This window comes from Myotis brandtii, unplaced genomic scaffold (genome assembly GCF_000412655.1).
Source record: "Myotis brandtii unplaced genomic scaffold, ASM41265v1 scaffold420, whole genome shotgun sequence".
Classification (NCBI taxonomy): domain Eukaryota; kingdom Metazoa; phylum Chordata; class Mammalia; order Chiroptera; family Vespertilionidae; genus Myotis; species Myotis brandtii.
The window spans coordinates 2,238,083-2,264,342 of NW_005366109.1; positions in this window are offsets into that span (position 1 = coordinate 2,238,083).

Genomic DNA, 26,260 nt, shown 5'->3' on the forward strand with positions numbered 1-26,260 from the left:
GAGTTTCCTCAAAAGATTAAATATGGAACTGCATTTGACCAAGTGATCCCACTTCTAGGAATATATCCTAAGAAACCCAAAATACCATCAGAAAGAATGGTAAGCATCCCTATGTTCGTAGCAGCACAGTTTAAAATAGCTAAGATCTGGAACAGCCCAAGTGCCCATCAGTAGATGAGTGGATAGAAAAGCAGTGGTACACTATACCATGGAATACTATGCAGCTGTAAAAAAGAAGGATCTCTCACTGTTGAGACAGCATGGAGGGACCTGGAGAGTATTATGCTAAGCGAAATAAGCCAGTCAGAGAAAGACAAGTATCACATGCTCTCACTCATGTGGAATCTAATGAACAAAATAAACTGATGAACAAAATAGATCCAGAGACTTAGGAACATAGAACAGACTGTGGAATCTCAGAGGAAGGTGGGGGGGGGATGGGTGGGTTGGAAGTGATCAACCAAAGAACTTGTATGCATATATGCATAAGCCATGGACACAGACAATAGGGTGGTGAAGGCCTGGGGCAGGGCCGGGCTAGAAGGGGTCAATGGGGGGTGGGGGGAAGGGGACATTGTAATACTATCAACAAAGATTTTTTTAAAAAAGGATGAATTTCTTAGAATGTATCCATGTCCCTAAGTGGCCCATAACTGTTGTCAAACTCTTAGAAACAGATAATAGTAATGGCGATCGGATGTGGGGAGGGGGCGAAATTGTTCAAGGAGTAGAGTCTCAGTTCTGTAAGATCAGAAAGTTCTAGAGAACTCGTTGTACAACGAGGATTATATAATTAACACTACTGTGCTGTCCGCTTAAAAAGATGGTAAATTTTATGTTAAGGTGGTAAATTTTATGTTAAGATAGTAAATTTTATGTTATGTGTAAGATTTAAGGTAAAAACACAAAAAAGTACTACAGTAAATTTTATAAACTTGCATCAAATTTATGAATAATCATTTATATATATAAAAAACACAAACAGGAGCATTATCTCAATTCATTGAGGTCCTGCTTCCCGGCATATGTCGACAGTTTGGCTCAAATAAACTCACAAAAATTCTTTACAGGTTTAAAAAAAACAACAAAAAAACACACAAACAAGTAGTAAAAATTGACCTTGTAAATTCACGGTAAGATATTTGAAGTTACAGGGATCAGCCAGACATTGAGGAGAGAGAGGCGGCTGAGTGACAATACTAAGCCCCATAGGTGTGGCCTGGCGGGTTCCCGTTACCCCAGGAGCTGCCTGCCCTGTGCTGAGAGCCAGTCGGAGGTGGACAGAAACATCCTCACAGGTTAAGGGCAGAGCACAAGCACCGATTCTAATTATTAGTGTTGGGAGGTTTCAGATAAATCTGTATGGCCATTTCAAAGTCTTTCTCTTACAAAGGGAACATCATACCATCGGAATTTCATTGCTACGCGACGTCTAAAATTTTTACTTCCAGGAAACACAGTTCAATCAGAAGAGAAGCCCACTGACCGGTTCAGAGGTCATCGAGAACTATGCCTTCCCCCAGGTCATTTCTAGGGGAGCACAGCAGGGCAGGGTGTGCTATGGGACCAACCTAAACCTTCCTCTCATTGATCCCTGAAGTCCCACCGTTTGAGAGTCATTCCTTTGTGGTACACAATGCCCTCTTTTTCGGTCAGGAAAGGAGTATGGCATGAGACCCTAACACTTTGCGTCTGTGGATCCTAACCATTTTCCAACTGTTATGAGAATGGCAGAGGGAAAAGGTGAGTGGAAGGGAGGGGGCGGGGCACCGGGGCAAATGGAACTGCTAAAGAACACACAAAACTCTTTCTGTGGAGCATTTGAGATCTGGCTTCCGGGCAAATGTCATCAGTTTGGTTCAAATAGACTCAGAAACATTCTCTGCAGGTTTGGACATTCTTAGGTCGAAGATTGCCGTGCAGATTTCAGACTTATCGGGCACCGATAAGAGTTTCTGGAGATAAGGAGAAGGTCACCCCTCTGGTGCAGCCAGGAAGACACCCTGTCCATGGGAGACTTTTCTTACAAACATGAATGCATTTTACAAAGGGGAATGTCAACCTGGTTTCCGGAGCTTCTTCCAGGCCTGCTCTTTTTTTAGAATTAACCAGCCTAAAATAATCCCGTGCCAAAGAGACATAACTTGGGGTGAAAATTCTGTTCCCCTACATCTTCTAGCTACAAAACTACAGTATGTTACTATACTGAATATCATAGGCCAGAGATTTTCAACTGGTGTGCTGCAAAATTTTTTAAAACATGCAATACCTGACTATTCAATCAGGGGCACTGGCCTCTTTCCCCTTAGCTTGTCAAATAAAAAAATGACAACAGCCACCCAGCTGGCATGGTTCAGTGATTGAGCTTTGATCTATGAATCAGAAGGTCACAGTCCGATTCCCAATCAGGGCACATGCCTGGATTGTAGGATCAATCCCCAGTAGGGGGTGTGCAGGAGGCAGCTGATCAATGATCCTCTCTCATTATTGATGTTTCTATCTCTCTTCCTCTCTAATATATATATATATATATATATATACAAACAGCCAATACAATAATAGCTATCCGGTATGAATGAATCAAAATTGTATCTATTTTTTGGTCAGATCAGCAAAAAATATAATATGTTTTTTGTGTGCCGCAGAATTTAGTAATTAGTTTATGTGTGCCGTGAGACGGAAAAGGTTGAAAACCGCTGCTGTAGGCAGTTGTAACGCATTGTGCCACGGTGGTCGGAGTTGTGTAATGCCTTGAGCCAGGACATGATGGTGGCCATGAGGTCATTAGACGATAGGAAATGTTCAACTCCATTATAACCTGACGAGACCACTGCTGAGTGTGCGGCCTGTCGTTGACTGAAGCCATTATGCCGCACCTGCCTGTACGTTCTATACACAAATTGCACTTTTACAACATGTGTTGATAATCGTGTTTTGATGTAATTGGTTGCCTTTATAATATGGCACATTTGATTGTATGCATTTAAAAGCATGCCGGTTAGAAGTCCACAGGTTCACCCGAAGGTGAAGGTTCTGCCTGGAGGGTTTGCAACAAGTGTCCTGGTCACTAGCATTTCCAAGAGCTCACCCCGCAGGTGTGTCCTTTAGGAGGTAGGGGCGAGAGTCCACATGGGGACCAGAAGGGAGGTGGGAACAGGGCCGTGAGAGGCAGGGGTGACAGTAGATGTTAGGAGCTAGTGGCTCTGTGATTTAGGGGCTGCCACTGTTTGGGGGGCTCTGCTACTTGATGCTGTTTGCAGGGCCTGCTGAGTTCTGGAGGGAGGCACCAGAAAAATTGTTTCCCATCCCCTGTTGCCTGACACTTGCTCACGCACAGCCTCTCCCCAGCCCGCCTCCCCTAACCTCCCTCACACTCTGGCTGCTCTAAGCAGCTCCAGAAGGCCTCCTTCAGACCCAGTGCTTAATGCCCTCAACAGCCACATCTGGCCCCAGGGCGGCTACTCCCAAGGGACATAAAGATCCCAGGACAATTGGCCACTTGTGCTCGCAATAGGACAGAGGCCCAAGGATTGGTAGAGGAGAGGGCAGGAGGGAGGAGGTTGAGGAGGGTGCCAAGGCGAAGGAGGAACCGGGATTCCTGGAATTTCTGCCTCCTGAGCCAACCTCCAGGCCCGAGCTGGGCAATAAACAGAACTTGGGCACACGCAGGACTTTGGCCGTGGACTCCTGGGACATGCGATTGTGGGCGATGGCTCACCAGGCCCTGAGGCTCCCGGTGCTTGGGGCCCCAGACCTCACGATGGGGCTCCTAACATATAAGCTACTACTCACTTATCATAAGGAACGAATTCCTGTCCCTGGTCACAAAACACCTCTCTCTCCACCAGTGACCCAAAGCCTCTTCTCCTGGGCCAGGGACCCATGCTGGTCTGGTCTGGAGAAGCCGGGGGCTGAGCCGGCTCAAGGACCTGACTGAAGATGAGCATGTTGGGGTGAGCGGCCTAGACCCTTTCCTGACCCACTTTACATCAGGCCGACGAAGGGACTAGTGATCAGTGATGCCATGACTTGAGTCGCCGTCACTGTGAGCTTCTTATGTGTCAGGCCCTGCGCGGAGCACCTCACACATTACTGCATTGAACCTACAACCCTCTAAGGTAAGTCTGGCCTTTATTCCCATTTTACCTGAGAGGAAACTGAGGCACAGGGAGGGGAAGTAACCACCCAATCTGCTGCATGGCGATCGAGGATCAGGACCCAGACTGGTCTGATGGCAGAGGCCTCTGAGCACTTGGACAGGGCGGGGTCCGAGCCAGTTCTGCCCCTCCAGCGCCCAGCCCGTGTCCCCCCAGAGCCAGGCTGGCACCTGCTGGGGTGCACAGTGTTGGCCCTGCTGCTGATTTCAAAGCTATAAGCCCAAAGCACGAGGAAAGCCCGGGTGAGGTTGTCTTCATCTACGAGAGGGGTTCTCCACCAAGGGAGAGAATGGTCGGTGCTCAGAGGTGGTGGCCAGAAAAGGGCCTGGGGCCACTGCTGCCCCTGCCTCCACCAGCAGGTCCTTCCCTGGATGAATGGAAGATGCTGGGCCCACCTAGGCCTCCAACCTGCTCCCCCTGGTGCCAGAGTGTCACCTAGGCAGTGACCATCCGTGGCTCTCAGCATCCCCAAAAAGAGACCAAGCTGCCCCCTGTGGGAAGTCCCCAGGCCCACCCTGAAGTAGACTTGCCCCAAGTTGAACTTGAATCTGATCAAGTCTTTACATCCAGCTCACCATTTGTAGGAAATGCGGAGGACAGAGGCCTACAGCACCGGGATGTCATCGACAAAATGCCAGTCAAACCACTTGTAAGAAATAAATAACCAGAAAAATAGAGACGGGAGAGAGGGCGAAAGATGGATCAGAAATTTATAGATTGCAAGGGAGTAGGAAGAGACCAATCAATTACATGTATAGACCTTATTTGGCTCTTGATTCAAACAGTAAAACACAAAAACAAGACAGCTTAACAATTTGTAACGTTTATGAGGTAATTGGAAATGTGAACACTGAATGGACATTTGATCGTATTAAGAAGTTTTTGTTTATTTTCCCCCATTGACTATCTGCTGCCTCAATCTTTTTTTTATTGTGATCAAATGTACATAACAAATTTACCACTTTGATGGTTTTCAAGTGTACAAGTCAATATTAAGAAGTTTTTGTTTATTTTTCCCCCATTGACTATCTGCTGCCTCATTTTTTTTAATTGTGATCAAATGTACATAAGAAATTTACCACTTTGATGGTTTTCAAGTGTACAAGTCAGTGGAATTGAGTACATTCACAGTGTCATGCAACCACCACCGTTATTCATTCCTAGATGTTAATTTGGTTTAAAATATGCTCTTATTGATTTTAGAGAGGATGGGAGAGGGATAGAGAGACAGAAATATCAGTGACCGATAGAGTCATTGATAGCCTGCCTCCTGCACACTGGGGATTGAGCTCGCAACCCGGGCATGTGCCCTGACTGGGCATCAAACCGGTGACCTCTTGGTTCATAGGTCAAGACTCAACCACTGAGCACCCTGGCAGGGCCAGATGTTGATATTTTTAAGGTGTAATCTGGTATTGTGGCTTAAGAAAAGACAAGTTCTTTTTAGAGATTAAATAAAACATTGAAAGAATCTTGTCAACTCTCCGTTCCGCTGTCGCTGGTACATACAGTCCCTGTCCTCGCCGTGGCCTCCAGCTCCAGCTCACCGCCTCTCCGGCACACCGCCCACCTCTCAGTCCTGCTCTGTGTCTGCTTCAGCCACGTGGGCCTTCACGCCAGCGCCACACTGCCTGTCGTGGGCACCTCTGCCTTTGTGGGGTCCCTTCCTCCATAAATCATATTTTACAAATGTGCCAATATAAAGACCAACACATGAGTATTATATTTAAACACTTTGTTCCAGCTAGAAGTTCATTATTTTCTTCTGATTTTAAAAGAAATTAAAACATTAACATGGGCTCCTTTGAGTATGATGAGCCCCAGACACTGTGCCTGCTGTGGCTAATGGGTAAGTCAGGCTGTCCGTGAATTCAGTGTCCGCCTCCCCAAACACTCGCCCGCTGCCCTTCCTCCTGGCAAGCCCTACTCTTCCTCAGGGAAGTCTTTTCTGGCCTCCACAAGGCCCCACGGCCAGCTCATGTGAGCTCATGCTTCCCCGCACTTCATGAGAAACGTCCCAGTTGAGAATCATATATTAATGTATGTGATTTTTTTTTGCTTCATATCTGTCTCCTCCAATAGTTTGTCTGTCTCTGTATCCCCAGCATCCAGCCCGGGACCTGGCATATGGTGGCACTTTATAATAAATATTTGCTGAATAAACAAATACATTTAGAGTGGGAAGGGACATCAGTGGTGTTTTTATTTTATTTATTTATTTATTTTTAAATATATTCCCCACTGGGGTTATGCCCGCAACCAAGGTACATGCCCTTGACCGGAACCGAACCTGGGACCCTTGAGTCCGCAGGCTGACGCTCTATCCACTGAGCCAAACCGGTTAGGGCTCAGTGGTGTTTTTAAATATTCAAATAGGAAAAAGACAAGTGTTTGGAAATAAATATACCAAAAGGTTAACAATGTGGGTGTTTTTTTTGGGTGGAGGGTGGGGGGGGGGGAGTGAGGGACTGTCGTAGGAGGTGGAAAGAGTGGTGGATTTCAGAGTGATTTTCACATAGTTGCTAAGAGACTAGATCTTAAATGTTCTCACCATAAAAGAGAAGCGTTAATTATGTGATGTGAGGGAGGTGCTAGCAGATGCTGTGTGGTAATCACACTGCAATGCCTAAATGTATTGAATCAACAGTGGTATACCTTAAACTTACACAAGGCTACATGCAATTACATCTCAATAAGAAGGAGTGACTTTTATTGTTCTGGTCTGCTTATGTGCATTGCCCAGTTTTTTCTCAGTGAACACCTGTTGCTTACGTATTAAAAAGATTAAGCCCGGCCGGCATGGGTCAGTGGTCACGGTTTGATTCCTGGTCGGGGAACATGCCTGGGTTTTGGGCTCGATCCCTAGTCGGGGGTGTGCTGGAGACAGCAGATCGATGTCTCTCTCTCATCATTGATGTTTCTATCTCCTCTCCCTATCCCTTCCTCTCTTTGAAATCAATAAAAACATAAAAAAAGATTAAAAACCAAGCACCAGAGCAACACTTTTCCGGGAAAGCCCTGAAAGAAGGACCCTCTGACCAGGAGCTCCTTGAAGCGTGGCTGTTATCCTGTTCGCTGCACTGTCCCCCGTGATGGGCACACTGCAGGGGCTCGTATTTGCTGCCTGATGCTGCCCCTGGGGGTCTGGACCGAGACGGGGACTGGTCGCTGCGGGAAGGATGAGATGGAGGCTGCACGCTCAGCAGCAGGTGGAGAGTAAGGGATGAGTTGAGGGCAGAAGTACCGGGACTCAGAGAGGAAGGATTCACCTCAACTGGACAACCGGGTGGATTGCAAAGTTTGGAATAAGGCGGAGAGAGTACAGCAGGCGGGAGGGGCCGTGAGCACACCTTGGGGTTTTGTTACAGGTCTGGTGCTGAAGAAGCCCAGAGAGCAGGGGGGACAGAGGACCAGGGATCCAGGAACCTGAAGAGACAGATTCAGGGGTCACAGCACCCAGATGGTTGCTGTCTTCTCGCAGCTGGACCAAACTGCCCGCTCCCGCTCCCGCTCGCAGGCTGGGAAATGGAAACGTTAGCAGCTGTGGCTCGCTTCGGAGCCCTTGGAGAGGGAGAGGAAGAGGAAGCGTCGTGAGGCAAGGGTGCAAACCGGTCCCGGGGCTGAGACAGATACCGGGAGAACCGGACCAGCCTCTGAACCCACAGCTGGAACCGAAAAAGACATCGATTGCATGTACCGATCAGAGTCCAAGCTGAAGTGCAAGGAAACAAACGCACAGGAACCGAGAGAGGCAGACCTTTCTGTTGGGTAAAAATCACTGCCTGGAACCAGCTGAGTCTTCCTTCAGCTCATGCCTCGACTGGAACCACTTTCCATTCCGGGTGCGTCCTTGCTCTGCAATGGGCACATGAGTCACCAGGAAAAGAGAATCCGATTAACAAAGATTCAGCGAGACTACAGCTGTGGCCAAAAAGCGGGGCGTGCCTGCAGAGCAAGCCTTCCCCTCGGGCAGCCAGGTTGCCATGCACCCCATTCATGCCTGCTGCTGCCACTGTGCCCAGATCCGACCGTCAGGGGATGTGCCATTTAGATGAAGGCAGGGCAGCCTCCAAGGGTCTTATTTCAAAATGTGATTGTCCCTTCCTGGCACATCTCAATGGCTAAGAGCTAGTTGCAAATCTGTTTCCTGTTCTCTTTGAGGATTAGCTGGGATCAGGACCCCAAGAGAAAGGAGTTTAATGAGGGCAGGGCAGGACAGAGGTAGTCGTGTGCTTTGATATGATGCAGGGGGCAGGGGTCAACTTTAAGGCTGCCGGCGTGGGGTGCGGTTGGGGTCCGCCATGGGAGGGCCGTCGTGAAGTATAGCTGTGCTGTTCCAGATGTGTGTGGGGACCGGATGGGCTAGTCCTGGAGTGGCTCACATCCTCCCACAACCCTGTGTGCCTCTGTGGACTGTTCTCATGTGGTCCATGGATGCTCCATGATTGTTCCTCAGCTGTATAAGGAGATCCTTCCAATCTCTTGGCACCACGCTGGACACATTGTCTGTGCTTTAACGCGATGAGCCCTGGGAGAGGAAGCTCTGCGAGAAAAGCCCAGCCAGAAGCACCCAGCAGGCATACTGGTCAACTTCAGCATGTTTTGCACACTACAGCATCTGCAAATAACAAAGAACTCCACAAACAGCTGCAGTCTCTACAAACAGCTAGTGGCTCTGTAAACACCTTCCAGTTCTGCAAACATCTGCATATTTTAAAACAATTACAATTTTTTCCCCCTGGCCTGAGAGGCTCAGTTGGTTAGAGCATTGTCCAGTGCACCGAAGGGTCTCGGGTTCGATTCCTGGTCAGGGCATATACCCAAGTTGTGGGATGGATCCCTGATCAGGAGGTCAGGGTGCATACGGTAGGCAACTGATCAATGTTTCTCTCACACATCGAAGTTTCTCTCTCTGTCTCTCCCTCTCCCTTTCGCTCTCTCTAGAATCAATGAAAAACATCCTTGGGTGAGGATTAAAAAGAAAAAGAGCAAAAGCAAAATAAAACAATTACAATTTTAAATTGTGATTTAAATTTAAAACAATATTTACAAATGAGAAACTCTGCAAATAGGGATAGGCTCTGCAACAGCTGTGGGACAGCTATAGGCTTTGCAAAAAGTGGCAAATCGACTCTGCAAAAGGTTGGACAATAGGCTTTGAAAGTTTCATCGATAGGCCCCAACCTGACCATCACCTACCCTTTCCACAAAACATAAATATTAGGATGAAGATGGGAGGGACGGTAGGAGGACAAGTGAATTTGACAAATAAAAGAGGTAGGGGCTCTTGCTGCATTGGCAATGTGTCAAGATAATTCAACAAACATTAATGGAAGCATTTTTATGTGTTAAGAGTGGTGCTGGCCTGACCGGTGTGGCTCTGTGGTTGAGCGTCTACCTATGAACCATGGCCGTCAAAGCACATGCCCAGGTTGCGGGCTTGATCTGCAGGAGGCAGCCGATCAATGATTCCCTCTCATCATTGATGTTTCTATCTCTCCCTTTCTCTCTGAAATCAATACAAATAAATTAAATAGAATGGTAGTAGGCACAATGGGAAATGTGGAAACCACATGGAAATTCCAATACCTCGGGCCCTTCCGGGTGGCTGTTGAGAACGCCTGTTCACAGCGCTGGTAGATGTCCTTCTGAGTCATGATTACTGTGTGCCCGACTAGTGTCCTTGGTTACCAACTGGAGCACTGAAACCCCATCACAATCCACCTGCACACTGCATCCAAAGGCGATTGACGCCTCTGTGGATGGCATCAGGGTTGGGACAATCTTATCTGTGGGGACAAGGCTCTCTAAGGGCAAAGAGTGGACAGTCCTGGGGGCAGGAGTCCATGCATGATCCTCCCTTGCTCCTGTGTGTCCTTAAGGGCCCGGGAAGCATGAAAATGATGTTGAAGCATTTGCTCAATTAAAGCAGGAGGAGATGAGCACCGGACACAAACACACCTGCTGACGGCTGGGGGAGAGGGATGGCTGTTGGGAGAGGAAAGAAGTCCTAGGGATTGTTGAGGCCAATGCACAGACACGCTCTGGCTAGGTGGCCTTGGGGAAGTCTACTTAACCTTTCTGAACTTTAGTTTCATGTTCCATGGAAATTGGGGGTAGAAAAAGTACCTAACTCATAGTATTGTGGTGAGGATTAGGTGAGTTCAGTGATGGCCTATGATGAGCTTCATCTAAATTTGGTGACAATGATTATGATGGCGGTGGTGCTGCTGCTGCTGCTGCTGCTGCTGATGATGAAGATGATGGTAGTGGTGGTGGTAATGATGTTGCTGATGCTGATGGACATTGTATTCGCTTCCTAGAGGTGTTAGAACAATGTACCATAAATGGAGTGGCTTAAACAACAGACATTTATTGTCTCACAATTCTTTATTGTCTCTCAGTACATATAAGTATGAGATCAAGGTATTGGCAAGGTTGGTTCCTTCTCAGAAGGTGTATGAGGGAGAACTTGTTCCATGGCTCTTTCCTAGCTCCTGGGGCCTTGCTGGCAATCTCTGGATTTGTTTGGCTTGTAGAACCATCACCCAGTGTCTACATGGCATTCTCCCAGTGTGCCTGTCTTTCTCTGTGTCCAAATTTTCCCTTTTTATAAGGACACCAGTCATGTTGGATTAAGACCCACTCTAATGACCTCATCTGAACTTGATCACCTCCAAAGACCTTGCTTCCAAAAAAAAAATAGGACTCCAAGATTTTTAGGGAGGACATAACTCAACCCATAAGAGTGATGAAAGAGATGGCGATAATGGTGATGATGATGGTGGTGGTGACAATATTGGTGGTGACGTGATGGTGGCCTTTCTTTTTCTTGCCTCTCTGTAACGAAAGCAGGCTCCTTGCACAGTAGAGTAAAGAACTTTCTGCTAGACTTGGCCCGTTGTAGGCCCATAATAGATGCCCATTGCACTGAATTGCAGTCAGCCCCACCCTGTCGTGACCTTGCTGGGTGACTGGGTTGGGGATTCCCTGTTCTCTGTTCTGAGTTCCCACCCCCCAACCTGAGACCGAGGGCCATACGGGGTGGGAAACTCAGCCAGGGAAGCAGGAAGCCAGCTTTGAGCCAGCAGGACTGTGTGGATATTCCCAAGGCTCCGAGCAAGGCAGAGGCCATGTTGTTTTATAAGTGTCTGTGTAAACAGTTGGCAGGGAGCAGTGGTTGTGACAGGAAGGATTGATAAGACATGAAGAGTCATAAACACTTCAGCGCAGCCTTCATCCCAGCCGAGCCTGGGTTCAGTGTTTGCTCAGGTGTGGCCCTTCCCTCGCCACAACACGAACTGCATCGTCTGTTGCCTCAGGGAAGAAGGGGTTAATCGGGATGGAAAATAAATAAGCACACACTCCATGGCAACACCACCACCCGACCCACAGCGCACCTTCTCACAGTATTCCACTTTCTAAAAGTTGTGTAACCATAGTCTCCTTAACTCTCTGCCTTTTGCAAAGCACTAGGTATACTTCTGTGTTTTTTTTAAATAATTTATTCTGAAATAATTAAAAAATATTTTTATTGATTTCAGAGAGGAAGAGAGAGGGAGAATGAGAGATGGAAACATCAACGTTGAGAGAGATTAATTGATCAGCTGCCTGCTGCACGCGCCACACTGGGGGTCAAGCCCACAACCTGGGCATGTGCCCTGATGGGGAATCGAACCATTACCTCCAGGTTCATAGGTCAACTCTCAATCACTGAGCCACACCAGCCAGGCTATTTTTTAAAAAAATACATTTTATTGATTTTTAGAGAGAGGGGAAGGGAGAGGGATAGATAGAAACATTTCATTGGTCAGCTGCCTCCTGCACGCCCCCTACTGGGGATTAAGCCTGGAACCTGGAACCTGGGCATGTTCCTTGACTGGGAATTGAACAAGTGACCTCTTGGGTCCTGGGTAGACACTCAACTGCTGAGTCACACCAGCCAGGCCAGCCGGGCTATTTTGAAATAAATTTGAATTAACAGAAATTTGCAAGAACAGAACTAAGAACTTCCTTAACCCCTCCACCCAGATTCTTTAACATTTTACAACATCCGCTTTGTCATCCTCTCTCCTTTTATTTTATTTTTTAAAAATATGTTTTATTGATTTTAGAGAGATAGGGAGAGGGAGAGAGATATAGAAACAACAATAATGAAAGAGAATCATTGATTGGCTGCCTCCTGCATGCCCCCTACTGGGGATCGAGCCCGCAACCCAGGCATGTGCCCTTGGCCAGAATCGAATCTGGGACCCTTCAGTCCGCAGGCCGACGCTCTACCCATCGAGCCAAAAACAGTTAGGGCTCCTCTCTCCTTTTATATAAGCTCATTCATCTTTTTCTGAATTTAACAGCAAGCTGCAAACATGATGCCCATCACCCCCAAATACAAGAAAAATCTCCTGTCTGAATCACTGCACGGCTCCCCAGATTAGGGAATTGACATTGGTACACATTCCCGTTCTGTGCACAGACCCTGTTCAAATGTTGCCGCTGTCCCAACCACGCCTTTTCCCTCTTGTGCTGCAGGATGGAGTCGAGGACCACGCATTGCGTTTAGTTGTCCTGAGCATCCATCTCCTTCAGCCTAGACCAGCTTCTCCACCTTTCCCTGCCCTTTGTGTTCTTATGAGTCTTAGAGAGTCAGGCCTTCTGTTCTGGAGGTGCCCCTCAACTCGCTTAGAAAGCATAAGCCCTGTGAACAGTGACAACCTGATGTTTTCTCCTGACCAGACCCAAGCCCCATGCTTTCTTGACAGGAATACCACAGAAATGACTCCATGCCTTCATTTCTTTTTTTAAAAAAATATATTTTTTATTGTTTTTGGAGACGAAGGGAGAGGGAGAGAAAGATAGACACATCAATGATGAAGAGCATTGATTGGCTGCTTCCTGCATGCCCCACACTGAGGACAGAGCCCGCAACCTGGGTAGGTGCCCTGACCGGGAATTGAACCGTGACCTCCTGGTTTATAGGTTGATGCTCAACCACTGAGCCACTATGACTGGGCCATACCTTCATTTCCTGATTAAGTTAGTGTCTGCCAGGCTCCTCACTGCCAAGTCACCATCTCTCCCTTATAATTAATACATGCCTTGTGGGGAGATTTTATGAAATTATTCCCAAATCCTGATCCTCATTGAACCTCTGCCCACCAGCTTCACTGTCCGTTGACAGCTCCTGTCTGAATCAAACACCACTATGGTGGTGGCCAAATAGGATGCCCCCCCCCCCCCCCCCCCCCCCCCCAGCATTCCTCCTACCATTTATTAGTTGGCATTGTACTATAAAGAGACGTTCCTTTCTCCCCCATGTGCTTGTATATGTCAGGATTAGCTCAGGGATTCCTATTTCATGTGATTAGTTAAAATCTGTTAATATTATTTAGTTTGGTGTTCAAATTGTCCCAGATTGGGCCACACAGACCCGCGTCAAGCTGGCTCCTTGTGTCCTTCGACATGTCCCCATCATCCTCTAAGCATTTTCTTACTTCCTGGCACAATAACACGTTCCGGGTTCATCTGTGCTTTTCTTGCTCCAGCTCTGGAGCCAACCATTTCTAAGAGGTTCCTTTTAGTGGAGGGTAATGTTTACACACGGAGATCGGCTGCTCAGTGGGTTCTCTCAAAAGGTAGAGCTAGGACATCCCTGTACGTACAGCCGCTTCTCACTGTTCACGGGGCTTATGCTTTCTAAAGTGTCCACCAACGCGGCGTTAGTGAACGCGGAACCATCGCCCCTACGGAAAATACAGGCTTGGGTTCCTGTGAGCCTCCGGTTACAACGTTTTCACCCGCCGATCAATTCATAACTTTGTTTTATGGGGTTTTGTGTGTAAAGACTCCTTATTTAATTATATTGTTGACACTGAACTCGACAGCACTGTAATTCATGCCTGAACAGAGCTTATCTAACACGCTGTTTCTCCGGAAGGCACATCGAAGCTTTCTTGCGCTTGGGAACACGAGACGGCACTTCAGCTGCACCTGGGGTTTGTTTTAAACAGCAAACTCGCCAACCACAAACACAGAAACGAAAACAACAGGGCCCTGCGCAGACTGCGAAAGGGACGCGTCTGCAGGCTGAGGGTTGAAGCGAGGGAGTGGAGGGCCCCTTTGGAGCTCAGCTGGGAGCATGCCCATTGAACAATGAGAGCTTCGCACCGACCTGTGCGCGTCTGTGAGTGACCTTGGAAGTGCTGCGAGTGTTTATTTTGGGGATTGCAAACACATTTCAGCGAGTCGGCGAATTTGCAGATATGGAATCTGTGAGTAATGGGGATTAAACTCACACAACTCAATAGCAAAAAAACAAACAATCCCATCAAAAATGGGCATTTTTCCAAAGAAGATATACAGATGGCCAACAGGTACATGAAAGGAGCCCCATGTCACCATCATCAGGGAAATGCAGGTTGAAACCACATTGGCTGTCACCGCACACCTGTCAGAATGACTGTTCCAAGCAATCACAAGTGTTGGTGTGGATGTGGAGTAAAGGGGACCCTTGTCCGCTGTTGTGAGAATGTAAACTAGTACCGGCACTAATGAAAACAGTATGGGAGTTCCCCCCAAAATTAAAAATAGAACTACCATCTGACCCAGCGATTCCACCTTTAGGTATTTATCCAGAAGAAATGAAAATGCTAACTGGGAAAGATATATGCACCCCCATGTTCATTGCAGTATTATTTACAACAGCCAAGATATGGAAACAACCTGTGTCCATCGATGGGTGAATGATAAAGAGGTTGTGAGATATATATATATATATATATTTTTTTTTTCTAATATATATATTATCCCACCATTTGCGACCACATGGATGGACTTCAAGAGTAGTATACTGAGTGAAATAAGTTAAACAGAGAAAGACAAATGCCATATGATCCCACTTATATGTGGAAAGACTTCAAGAGTAGTATACTAAGTGAAATAAGTTAAACAGAGAAAGACAAATGCCGTATGATCCCACTTATATGTGGAAGCTTAAAAAAATAACCAAACCAAACCAAAAGCCCTGAACTCAGGGAGTAGATTGGCCAGAGGTGGTTGGAGGGCAGGCGACATGAGTAAAAAGCGTTCACACATACAAACTTCCAGCTATAAAACGAGCAGGTCACGGGCATGTCACGTGTACAGCACGGCGACTTTAGTTGATAATAGTGTATCGCATATTTGAAAGTTGCTAAGAGAGTCAATCTTAAAAGTTTTCACCACAAGAAATGAACTTTGGAACTGTGTGTGGTGATGGTTAACTAGACTGACTGTGCTGATCATTTCACAATATATACAATATTAAAATTAATGTTGTTCACCTGGAACGAATAGCATGTTACATGTCAATTACATCTAAATTTAAGAAAGGCCCGGCTGGTGTGGCTCAATTGGTTGGAGCTTCCATAAACTGGAAGGTTTCAGGTTTGATCCCCGGTGTGGGTGTGTCTGGGAAGCAACCGATCAATATTTCTCTCTCTCTCTCCCTCCCTTCCTCTCTCTCTCTAAAAAATAAAATAAAATAAATCAATAAAAGTATTTTAATGTAAAAAATCATGTTTTTCCTCCATATACATACCACGAACATATGATACACCACACACAGACACCCATACTATTCCAGTATCTATCTGTGTAAATACATTTTAAAAGCATGAGTTCATTTCAATGCTTTTTATTCCAATCCCAAGCCTCGCGATCCTTTCTAGCCTTCCCCTTTCCAGTCTGTAAAGCACCTCTCTGATGGTGAAAAGCTCTGCTTCCACCAAATACATTTGCTTATTTGCTCAGTCAATTTACCTTCCTGGCCCTCAGCCTGTGAGCTGAGTCCTCAGAGCTTCTGTGCAGCCCCTGCCCTTACTGCCTCGCTCCCTCTGCTGAAGAGAGGAGACAAAGGGGCAAAGGGAACAGACAACCATCACTACCATACAGGCCTTGTGACAGGGGCAGGGGGAGTATTTCCTACCCATTTTACAGAAGCGGCTCGAAGAAGCTGAGCGTCTTGCCTGAGGTTGACAGCAAGTAACCCCAGGAGCTGAGGGAATGAAATGTGCTGGGCCTCAGAGTAGGGGTTCTCATTCCTGCCTGCACACTCAATCCCGGGGACGCTTTTCAGAAAGACAAATGCTCAATCCCCACCCCAGGCAAAGAGCAGGGGACCTCTGGGGAGGGGACACTGGCAGTGTTTGCTTGAAGCTCTCCAGGGCACCCAGATGTGTAGCCAGGGCTGAGAGCCACTGCGTTAGGGCCATGTGATCCCAGACCAAATCCTCACGTGCCACTTACGAGCTGCACCATCTTGAGCAGATGAGCCTCAGTCTATGCATCTGTAAAATGGAATTTAGTAACAGCTTCCTAGAGTGTTCAGTCTTTCCCTGTAGCATTCGTATGCTATGAGCATCATGAATCCAAAGGTCCTCTCCCACCTCAACCCCCTCCCTGACTCTCATGACTCTCTGTCGCCCTCCACCTGGCCCAAGAGAGGCCATCGGATCCATCCCTTATAGATGAGCCTCAGTCTATGCATCTGTAAAATGGAATTTAGTAACAGCTTCCTAGAGTGTTCAGTCTTTCCCTGTAGCATTCATATGCTATGAGCATCATGAACCCAAAGGTCCTCTCCCACCTCAACCCCCTCCCTGACTCTCATGACTCTCTGTCGCCCTCCACCTGGCCCAAGAGAGGCCATCGGATCCATCCCTTTGGGAGTCCTTCTCACTCCCTCCCCATTTTTCATCACAGTGCTTTTCCTTCTTTTTGCTCACAAGTTCCCAGCCCTTTTCAAATGTCACCTTCTCCAGGAAGCCCTCCTAAATTGACTGAGATCTCACTATCTCCCCTTTCTGAGCCACAATATTTAAACCTTTTTTTTTTGGTGGTAAAATACATATACCAAGTTTGCTACTTAACCATTTTTAAGTGTACAGTTCAGTGCCATTAACTGCATTCACAGTGTTGTAGAACCATTAACACTATCACTACAATTTTTCATCACCCAAACAGAAACTCTGTACCTGTTTCTATGCAATAACTGCCATTCCTCCCTGAGCCTCGGACTCACTTTCCATCTTATGATCTTGTCTCTATATTTGTGCTATATATTCCACATGAAGAGAATCATCCAGTATTTGTCCTTGCGTGTCTGTCTTTGTTTGCTTAGCATAATGTCTTCAAGGTTCATCCATGTTGTAGCCAGTGTCAGAATTTCATTTCTTATCACGGCTGAGTGCTATTCCATTGTATGGACAGACCACATTTTGCTTATTCATTCATCTGTTGATGACACTCGGGTTGCTTCTACCTTTTGGTTATTGTGTATGATGCTTCTATGAACATCAACATAAGGTATTTGTTTGTGTCCCTGCTCTGGACCAGGCTTTTAAAGACAAAGTCATAAATTGAGTTGTTCTGTTTTCAGGTCATTGTGTGTGTCAATTCTATCTCCTCCTAGGCCACAGGCTGTATCTTAAACTTGTCCTGGGCCCCTCAGCACTGTCGGGCCGGGTGGTTCCTCAGGGAACGTGTGCTGATTGATCGCGTGTGACATCCAGGTAGGAGGGAGGTGAGTGTTGGTCACAGGCCATGTCCGGGACCAGCCTCTAACAGCCAGGCTGATTCCAGCCCAGTTTCTGGGTTGAGGGAGGTTGGAGAGAGGTGAAGAGAAGCGATCCGAAGCCCAGGACTGGCACCCTCTCCCCAGTGTTGATTTGGCTTCTCCGTAAAAGAGACATACACTTCTAGGTTTTTATTCAGACTCCTCCCTCCGAGCATGAACTTAGCCATCTTTCCAATGCCCCCTGCAGGTTCCCACCTGTCAGGCTGGGTCACAGCTCCCAACTTTTGTTCCTGCAGTTCTCCCTTCCCAGAATCCCCTTCCCCCCTTTTCCCTCTGGCTGCCTGCTACTCATAGTTCAAGGCTAACACACCGCCTCCAGGAAGCCTTCCCGGACCCTGTATCTGCGTCAGTTGCCTTGCTTTGATGTACCCACAGCATCTGTACTTAACCCATGTTTGGCATATATGGATGAGTTATAATAGCTGAGTCACTTCTACTCTCCCCCAGTGCCCACCTACCACCCCATATAAGGCATTCCTGAAGGTCTTTCTTCTTTGTACTACTCATCGGTGGCACACTGCCCAGCACTTAGCAGGCCCTCGATAAGAATCTGTGTAATAAAGGGATATGACTATAAAAGATCTGAGTTTGATGTTTAACTGTTGTTTTTATTTGCTTTTTCAAAAAAGTAACACATTCACATGATCCAAAAGTCAGTCTCTCTCACTCCTGTCCTTAGCCACCCACATCCCCTCTCCTTTTCGCCCTGTTCTGCTCCGTTTTCCTCCACTTCATAATCTATCTTGAAGATAATTCTGTCATCACATGAAGACTGTCCCATTTTCCTACCCAGCTGTGTAAATTCATTGTTTCGATAGACCGTAATTTCTTGAACCAGGGCTCTACTGTGGACATTTAGGTTGTTTCCAACTCTTTGCTAATGCTAGCGAGGCTTCCATGAATTATCTTATCCCTATGTCATTTGCGGCATATGTCATCTGCAGGACAGCTCAGTGAAATTGCTGCATCAAAGAGGATGTGAATGTGTAAGTGTGGAGTGAGCGTGATTGCTCTCCACAGAGGTTGCTAATTGCTGTTAAAGATCTGGTGGTTTGGAAAGTTTGCCCATCGGACACTCGTCTTGAGGCAGCTGAGTGACTCCCAAGAAAAATGTTGATCCAGGTTGTCTTCAAGCAGCTTATAGGATTGTTAGCAGCAGCATTTTCAGCATCACCATCATCATCATCATCATCATCATCATCATCTAAAAGCCCTTGAAATGTATTGGGTAACTGACGTGTCGGACATCACGTCAGGGTGAGCTGAGCAAGGTGGTGAGAGGCAGAGTCGTTCAGGAGCCCCTGGAAGCAGAGCCTGAGGCACGGATTTGGGCATGTAGTTTATTTGAGAGGCGGTCCGGGAAGCAGGAGCGAGGGAACGAGGAGACTGCGACAGGGAAAGAGGGAGGGCCCTGTCTGAGTTGCGGCCGCGGGGCCACTGCTGTAGGCAGGGACACCCTGAGAAGAGGACAGGCTGTTTCCTGTCCCGATCTCCAACTCACTGAAGGTGGCCCCTGCCCTTCCAGGCTGTGAGCTGGACCAAATGGGCTCCTGAGATGGTGGGGGAGTCGGGGGGAGAAAGCAGCTGCCTCATGGAGGCATGAGTCTGAGCTTACACAGGAGGGCCCACCACAGGGGGCTGAGGCCAGACCCATGCCCAGGAGATGCGATGCAGGGAACAGGGGCAAATACATCAGACAGATGTCAGAGGAGGGTGACACCTGGGAGGGCGGCCAGCTCGTTGTGATCAGCCCAGAAGCCTCTGGAAGAGTGAGCAAGCCGCAGGAGCTGACGTTTATGGACCTGGGATTAGAAGTCAACCTTGGCTCCAAAGCCTTTCGTTTTGTTTCTGATAACACAGTGACGAGGACTCTTCCTTCTGTCAGGGAGGCCATGATGGTATCTCAAGTTCAAGTATGTGATCACGTTCTACACTGCTCCCAGCCCAAGTCCCTCCCACTGCTGCCCACACACAACGACATGTGATGTCATCCCCTCAGGGCTGAGACCCTCAGGGGATGGCATCCTGTGGTGTCTCAGAGGGAACTTTAGAGAAGCTCAATTACTAAATTTCTTTTTTTTTAATATATATATTTTTATTGATTTCAGAGAGGAAGGGAGAGGAAGAGAGGGACAGAAACATCAATGATGAGAGAGATTCATTGATTGGCTGCCTCCTGCATGCCCCCCATTGGGGATTGAGCCCCCAACCCAGAAACATGCTCTGACCAGGAATCGAACCGTGACCTCCGGGTTCATAGGTTGACACTCAACCACTGAGCCAGGCTGGCCGGGCCAATTCCTAAATTTCAATTAAGTATTGCATTCGGTTGCTAGTAGGAGAGATTCAAAATGATAACATCTTTCCTGGCTGGTACGGCTCAGTTGGTTGGGTGTCATCCTGTTCATCTAATGGTCACCAGTTCAATTCCCGGTCAGGCACATGCCCGGGTTGCGGGCTCAATCCCCAGTAGGGGGCGTGGAGTAGGAGCCGATGGATGTTACATTCTCACATTGATGTTTCCCTCCTCTCCTTTCCTCTCTCTCTAAAAATCAATAAACTATTCTTAAAAAAAAAAAAAAAAGGACAGCAACTTCATGAGGCAGAGCTTTGCTTCCTCCCAAGTAAAAAAAGTTCTCACAACTCCATGAAGTCGTGTTGTAGCCACATTCCAAGCTCCTTCCAGCTTTCTTTCTTTCTTTCTTTCTTTCTTTCTTTCTTTCTTTCTTTCTTTCTTTCTTTCTTGTTGTTAATCCTCACTCAAGGATATTTTTCCATTGATTTTTAGGAAGAGTGGAGAGAGAGGGAAAGACAGAGAGAAACATCAATGTGAGAGAAACATATGGATTGGTTGCCTCCTGTATGAGCCCAACTAGGGTACATGCCCTTGACCGGAATCGAACCTGGGACCCTTTGGTCTGCAGGCCCACACTCTATTCACTGAGCCAAACCAGCCAGGGCCAGCTTTCTTTAAAAAAAATAAAATATGTTTTTATTGATTTCAGAGAGAAAGGGAGAGGGGGAGAGAGAGAGAGAAACATCAATGATGAGAATCATTGATCAGCTGTCTCCTGTGCTCCCCCTGTGGTCCCCCTTACTGGGGATCAAGCCCAAAACCCTGGCATGTGCCCTGACCAAGAATTGAACTGTGACTTCCTGGTTCATAGGTTGACGCTCAACCACTGAGCCACACTGGCTGGGCTTTTTCCAGCTTTCTGTTTCTCCATCCTTTGCATGGGTTTTCATCTTGAGGGCTACCTCATTGTGCAAGATGGCAGCTGGAAGGATTGTGAGAGGGCAAAAGGCACCTGTCAGCTCAATCAGGATCCTTTATTTCCCCTGAACCCCAGCCTGCCCCAGCCCCACAGATGTCGTATCAGCCACCCTGCTCTGAAAGGAGTATGGGAAATGTTGGCCACTTCCAACAAACAGCAGTATAAAGGGAAGAAGAGGAGGGCGGGTATGAGATGGCAATCAGCAGCCTCAATATAGGGCTCAGAGCTCCCCTGGCCCCCAAAGGAACTGGTTCTGATCCTGGGTGGGCCGAGTACCTGGAATAAAACTCCACCTGTTCAGCTTTCAAATGGTGGTGGTGATGAAGGTGGTGGTGATGAAAGTGATGGTGATGCAGGGGGTGCTGGTGGTCTGAGACAAGTGGCCCAGGTGACAGCAACCCCGTTTGGGCAGCCCAGAGCCTCTGCCCAGGGGCAAGCAGGCCGTGGCTGGAGGTTCTGCTTGAAGCTTCTCCTATGACTCAGCCATCTGAGCTCTTACTCTTTTCCTCGTGCCTGGGCAGGGGGCATTCAGGCTTTCAGGGATCAGTGGTTCCCGGCCCGTGGAGTGGCCCTGTCAGAAGGTGGCAAAAGGACGGGGAAGGGTAAAGGTCGGACAGCTGCACACCCATAAGAGTTTGATCCCCCCCAAAAGAATCAGCCCAACCCCTATCAATGCCCAGCCCTGATTTAACTGACCTCAGTGAAGATGAGGGAGGGGACCCGAGGGTCTCTCGCCCTCCCCCTCTCAGGGGAGGGCTCAGGGCAGGACTCCCGAGGTGGGGCCTCACCTGCCTGACCGAGGCAGCCCCTTCCTGACCTCTGAGAATCATGATGGAGGTGGGGGCGACTACCCACTCGTGGGGTAAAGTCTCCGTTTTCATGCTTCTTGCACAAGACTTAGTGCTCACCACCATTCCCAGTGCTTAAACATTAACCAGAGCCCAGTCAGGAGATGTTCTGGAGGCATTGGCCCCACCAGGCTCTGAGGACTGCCATCCACAGGGCAGAGTTGCTGATGGGGACTTCAGTGCCCTCTGCCCAGGGCCTCTGCCCAGCTCCTGCTCCTAGGCCCTACCATGTAACAACCCTTTGGCCTTGGTCTGTCTCCTAGACCCCATCCACCATTGCTCTGAGCTACTTTTAGCATAAAAGTACCAGGTTTGTCCTCAGAATGCAAGGAGGGTGAGGAGATGAAGGGGAAGCTGGAATCAGCACAGCCACCTCTGTAGGCCTGGCTTTGACACCTGTGTGCCTTAGGCAAGTGATAGAAATCTTTCTGGGCCTCATCTGTGAAGTGGGAATAATTGGGTGGATGGATGGATGAATGGATGGATGAATGAATGGATGGATGGATGGATGGAAGGATCTAGAAGCTTTGTAAGTCTAAAGTGAGATCATGCGCATTTACAGATTGCTGAAGGTAGGGAATAGCACAAGAGAATGTTTAACTACCTCCTGGCTTGGCTTCCTTTATCAGCACTTGGACAGCCTCACATGCTGAGGGATGACATTCTAGCTCTAAGTCTTGGACGCCAAGCGTGTCACGGTTGTAGCTTAGTTAGGGTTTTGCAATCACTCAAAAGTTTCTGACACTTTCAACACTAATATATAATATTGGGAATTGCCCAAAATATTTTAGAAAGGTCATTTGGTCACTTTTCATATATGACAAGTATTTTCAGTTAAAAATATGTATCTTAGAAATTATTAAGATTATATTAGAGTTTATTTTAATGAGACATGTATAATGTGTAAAGACTCATGTTGAGTTTTCCCAGTATAACTGCTACTTATTATTTAAGGAAAAACATGATTCGTTGGACAAATTAAAAATGACAAGTTATATCAGGTTTAAACTAAGGATTGAAAGTGTTTTGAAGTGGATTGATGTTGACTTATACATTAGAACAACAATGGTCAGGGACTGCTTTAGGAGCCACGTGTGGAATCCCTACATCCCACTTCATGGGAAATCAGCAGGTCCCTGTCACCCTGGCTAGTGTGGTTTCTACGTGATGAGAGAGATGTTTTCTTTCTTTCTTTTTTTTTTTAAACACACTTTTATTGATTTCAGAGAGGAAGGGAGAGAGAGAGAGTGATAGAAACATCAATGATGAGAGAGAATCATCGATTGGCTGCCTCCTGCACGCCCCCCACTGAGGATCCAGCCCACAACCCAGGCATGTGCCCTGACCGGGAATCGAACCGTGACCTCCTGGTTCATAGGTCGATGCTCCACCACTGAGCGACACCGGCCGGGCAGAAAGACATTTTCTCAATGTCCCCACACCACCTGGTACGGCTGTGCATAGGCTACATTTCCAATAAACGCAAAGCCAAATTGGAAAGAACCAGCCCTTTCTTGTTTTGCTTTAATAGCATTTTTGAAGGACCCAAGACACCTTGTTGTGCTTTAAAATGCTTTTGATCAGATGAGTGCAAATGAGGGGCCCGGCGATGAGCACGTCGAGGCAATTGCGTAGCTGCTGGATTCTTATGCTTCAGTCTCAGCATTTTTTCCTCCTTTTCCTAACGATGTAACCAGCCACCGGGATAGACCTCAGACAGCAAGTGACAATATCTAAAAACTATTCGAAGTTGTGGAATGGTCAACAGATTCTCACCAGCCATCACGTGTGGCCGAGTAAGAAGCTGGGCCCCCAGAGACTGAGTCACAAGAACCACACATTCGTTCACTCTGCAAGCACTCACTTCCCTGGGGAGGCGGGGAGGGGAGGCTTTTAAATTTGTTGCAACTTACTTTTGAATAACTAATATGGTTAGGTGGCTTTATTTATTTATTTATTTTAAACAGAAGACATTTCTTTTTTAAAAAAATATATTTTTATTGATTTCAGAGGGGAAGGGAGAGGGAGAGGGAGAGAGAAATATCAATGATGAGAGAGAAAGAGAATCATAGATCGGCTGCCTCCTGCACGCCCCCCCACTGGGGATTGAGCCCACAACCCGAGCATGTGCCTGACTGGGAATCGAGCAGTGACCTCCTGATTCATAGGTCGATGCTCAACCACTGAGCCACGCCAGCTGGGCATGGTTAGGGGGTTTTAAATTCGGAAACTATAAGAGCAAAGTGGAGTTGCTGGGTCGGAGTGGATGTGCATTTATAATTTCAATAGCTGCTGCCAAGTTGTTTGGTTCCAATTTCCATGCTCAGCAGGAGGACCTGAGTGCTGTGTCTACACATCTTTGCCAAGTAACGTTTGATCCTGGCCAATCTGATACGTGAAAGTGATATGTCAGTGCTCATTTAAATGTGCATTTCTCTTATTGCAGGTGAGGTTGGGCATCTTTTCAAATGTTTAAGAGTCATTTGAATTTTTTCCTAGCTGGTTTGGCTAAGTGGATAGAACGTTAGCCTGTGGACTAAGGGGTCCTGGGTTTGATTCTGGTCAGGGGCACATGCCCGGGTTGTGGCCGATCCATGATTCTCTCTCTTCTTTGATGTTTCTATCTCTCTCTCCCTCTCCCTTCTTCTCTGAAATCAATAAAAATATTTTTTTCAAAAGAGTTATTTGAATTTCCTTCCCTGTGGTTTGTCTGTTGATATTCTTTGCTTACTTTTTTCTATTGAGGGTGCAGGTTTCTTCTTATTGATTGGTAGGAGCTCTTTATATGTTAGGGAAATTCGCTGTGTGTTTTGATATTAACCATAAATACGCCTCCAAGTTTGTTGTTTGTCCTTTGGTTTTATTTATGATAGCTTCTGCATTCAGAAATTTAAAAAAATTTGTTTGGAGTTGAATTTATCAAGCTTCTATTTTATGACTTCTAGGTTTTGTGTCATAATCAGAAAGGCCTGTGGACTGAAGGGTCCTGGGTTCAATTATGGTCAAGGGCACATGCCCGGGTTGGGGGCTCGATCCCCAGTAGGGGGCGTGCAGGAGGCAGCCAATCAATGATTCTTTCTCATCACTGATGTTTCTATTTCTCTTTCCCTTTCCCTTCCTCCCTGAAATCAATAAAAATATATATTTTTAAAAAAGGCCTTCACGGTGAGGAAAGTATTTATTTTTTAGTATAGTTTTATGGTTGATAGTATTACATATATCTTTCATTTTTCTCCCCTTTCCCCCTCCTCCCAGCTCCTCCCCATCTTCCCCCAGGGCTTCACTATCCTATTGCCCATGTCCATGGGCTATGCATGTAAGTATATAAGTTCTTTGGCTCATCCCTTCCTTGGTTCATCTCTTAGGAAAGTAATTATTTAACTTATTCACATTGAAAGGAACTGAGATGGCGACAGATGCCATCACCTCCCTTAACGAAGAGTCCCAGGCTCAGAGACCTTGAGAGACCTGGGCTTTCACAGGCGTTGGGCTGGTAGAAGCTGACTGCCTCCAGCCACTGCATTGAACGAGCCGGAAGACTGAGTGGGGCCCAGAGGCGGAAGGTCCACGCAGGGTTGGTGTAGAAGCAGCTCACCCGCCTTTCCTTCCGAGACAATGCTCAGGCAGCCCCAGGTGGAGGGGGAGCTCAAGCGGGGCCCTGTTTCTGCAGGCTGCACCCCCTCCCTAACTGCTGGGAAGGAGGGAGAGGCTGGCCGAAAGGGGGGAGGGAGGCAGATCCTCCATGGGGAGCAGGGGAGATGTCTGAGCCCACAGCGGGAGGGAGGGAGGGCAGACAGTGGGGAGGCGCTGTCTGTCCCACCATCTCCTCTGGCCTCACCCCCTCCTGCAGCCCCTTTCCTGACAGAATGCACCCCAGGGCCCAGCATCTTCCTCCTGAGCCTAGTCCTGTGGCTCCTTCATTAACACCTGCACTGCTAAGAAGCAGGGCCTTGGAGCTCAGATGCCCAAGTGTCAGGGCCTGTCCCACCAGCAGGGTCCTTCCAGGCTCCACAGGCCACAGCGATGTGTTCCCACAGCCCTACGGTTTTCTAAAAGTTGCCATTTTGAATTCTTTCTCTAAGAGTGCCCTCTCTGAAATTGTTTGAGCTTCAGGCCCCATAACCCACTGCTGATCTGCGTGTAAGCAACTCTAATGGTGGGATGTCAGGCAAGCGGGAGGCAACCTTCATTTGGGGGCTGGGAACCTTCCTGCCGGCTCCCAAGTCACGTCAGGCTAATGATACCCGCCCAGGCAAAACCCAGCACAGCGATGCTGGTCTTTGGTCGCCGAGCCTGGCCTGGCCCGCTGTACTCGCTTTGCTGAGGGGATGAAGGAACGAGTGAGTGACAGGCCCGAGCTCTGCCAGA